A 2,500-nucleotide genomic window follows, 5' to 3' on the forward strand; every position below is an offset into this window, starting at 1 on the left:
CCCCCCCCCTCCCTCCCACCCCTCTTCTCCTCCCCCAGGGTTACAGGAGCTCAGATTGTTGAGTAACTTCGTGTACACACACCTACACTCCCCCCACCCCCACCCTGACCCTCCAAACAAAATGTCCTTCCCATATCCTCTCTCCCCCCACCCCTGTACAAACTGCCCCCCCACGCCCCCTATCCCCCAACCCCCTACCCCCACTCCTCAAATGCCCCCTCCCCCTCTCTTTCCACAGACTGACTTTGTTTAAAGTCTGAATCATGCTAAACTTGGCTTCCCCCCCCTCTGAAAGCTCTGTGTATGTTTTTCCTCAGGTGACAGCAGTGACCTGAATACCAGTTACTACCCCAGTGGATGCTTGAGAAGTGTCTGACACAGTTCTCTGAGACTTGCATCAGACTCAGGGAAATGTTAGCACCCCTCCCCTCCCCTCCCCTCCCCTCCCTGCCCCTCCACCCCCCTCACCCCCTCCCCTGTTTTCTTATCCCATCTTGGTGTGCTGAGTCAGCAAAGTCCAAGTGGGTGGGTGGGTGGGTGGGTGGGTGGATGGGTACAGCACAGTACACTGTCTCTGAGGGGTTTGGGGGTGGGGGTGGGGGGTGATTTGGAAGATGGAATAGATGCTGGAACTATTGACGTCAGCTTCTTGTTCTTTTTACTGGATGTTAGGCTAGGGAGTTTGTGTCATATTGTATTCACAATAATATTGGATTTTTTTTTTGACTCACTTGTGTAAACAAAGTGAGTCTGTGTTTTAACCCGGTGTTCGATTGTCTGTGTGTGTGTGTCTGTGTGTCCGTGGTAAACTTTAACATTGACATTTTCTCTGCAAATACTTTGTCAGTTGACACCAAATTTGGCATAAAAATAGGAAAAATTCAGTTCTTTCCAGTCATCTTGTTTAAAACAATATTGCACCTCTGGGATGCGCACAAAAAAATAATAAAAGAAGCCTAATTGTATGCAAACTGCATTTACTGTTATATTTATATTTTTTGTATTCTCTAAACTTGGCACTTTGACCTCTTATTCTGACACAACAACAAGAGGAGTCATTATTATCATTTTTTGTTCAAACAGGAACTTCTTTTGCTAAGCATGGAATTTTTATTTATTTTGCAAACATTTTGGTGCAGATAGTAAATAAGGGAAATTACTCTGTAATTATGCTAGGGGACGTAATTTATCACAAGTGAGTCTTGAAGGCCTTGCCTCTCTTGTTTTATATTGTATTATACTATCTTATGTTAAATGTTATTATATTGTATTGTATCATATTATGTTGTATTATATTACGATTATTGCATCACATCATATATCTTATTGAATCATATGATATGATATCATATCATATATCATTGTTACATTTTATTGTATTGAAATTTGCAAATTGTGTATTATGTTGCATTCTGTTCTATTATGTTATGGTATATATCTGTGTTGTATGACTTCGCTCAGAGGCCAGTAAGATCAGTACTATGGTCATTAACTTGATTAAGTAAAGAAAAGATATTGTTACAGCTGTTGTTTTTCGTGTGTGTGTGTGTGTGTGTGTGTGTGATTGTGTGTGTGTGTGTGTTGTGCTGTGTGATGTGTGTGTGTGTGTGTGTGTGTTCGTGTGTGTGTGATTGTGTGTGTGTGTGTGTGTGTTTGTGTGTGGTTTGTGAAGATACAAAGTAAACATATTGAGAATTGATGTCTTCTTTTCCATTCGTTCTTTTTTCCTTAGATATTTTTGTTTTCCTATTTTACCTTGTTTCTACTCTTGTCTGTCTGTCTGTGTGTGTGTGTGTATGTCTGTCTGTGTTTTATTTTTTATTTCTTACAGTTTCTTTCTGTTTCATATTTTGTATGTATACAGTACAGCCACATGAGATGAGAGGGAAATGATCCTCAGGCTATTCATTTCACTTCGCTGACATGATCATGTTGATCATTTGAAGATTCCAAACTGCAGGTTGTTGTTACATTTGCAGGCCTGCATGTATTCACACACACACACACACACACACACACACACACACACACACACATATATATATATTTATATATATATATATAGATGCATATATATAAGTATGATAGAAATGTGTGCGTTTTTGCTCAAGTATACTTTTGCACATGGCCGTAAGTTGGTGCTTTTCAAACATGAAACATGTATTTTTGTATTTGTTTGTCTTTGAAGAAAGAAAATAATCCAAACTGCTGTTGTCAGGAAGTAATTCAGATCCTGACGGTGAACAGGCCTCTCAAGCACCGCAAGTTCAAGTGATCATTTTTATGATGGATATTTAATCATTAGCAGTACCTGTTCTAATGATCACAGCTACCAGCTCACCGTTCAGCGCAGTTTGTGGGTTCTGAAGGAGACGTCACTGCGGATCGGACAGATCCATAAGCGTTACCCCCACATCTGCTGAGCTCGAGCAGATTCCTGCCTGACCTGGCGGTGTAACCCAACAAGCTGACTGACTGACTGACTGAGCTGACAGTCACA

At 40.9% G+C, this 2,500-nt stretch overlaps 1 protein-coding gene and 2 long non-coding RNA genes across 6 annotated transcripts in view; 1 reads left to right on the plus strand and 2 right to left on the minus strand.

Moving 5' to 3' along the window:
- Positions 1-2,500, minus strand: part of LOC143284962 (putative adenosylhomocysteinase 3) — a 339,921-nt gene that overhangs the window by 109,157 nt on the left and 228,264 nt on the right. The window lies entirely within an intron of this gene.
- LOC143284515 (uncharacterized) overlaps positions 1-2,500 on the minus strand; it is a 137,763-nt gene that overhangs the window by 11,449 nt on the left and 123,814 nt on the right. The window lies entirely within an intron of this gene.
- LOC143284514 (uncharacterized) overlaps positions 1-2,500 on the plus strand; it is a 106,226-nt gene that overhangs the window by 7,175 nt on the left and 96,551 nt on the right. The gene's annotated exons all lie outside the window — the stretch shown is intronic.

Source organism: Babylonia areolata, chromosome 8 (assembly GCF_041734735.1).
Source record: "Babylonia areolata isolate BAREFJ2019XMU chromosome 8, ASM4173473v1, whole genome shotgun sequence".
In the NCBI taxonomy this organism is placed as follows: Eukaryota; Metazoa; Mollusca; class Gastropoda; order Neogastropoda; family Buccinidae; genus Babylonia; species Babylonia areolata.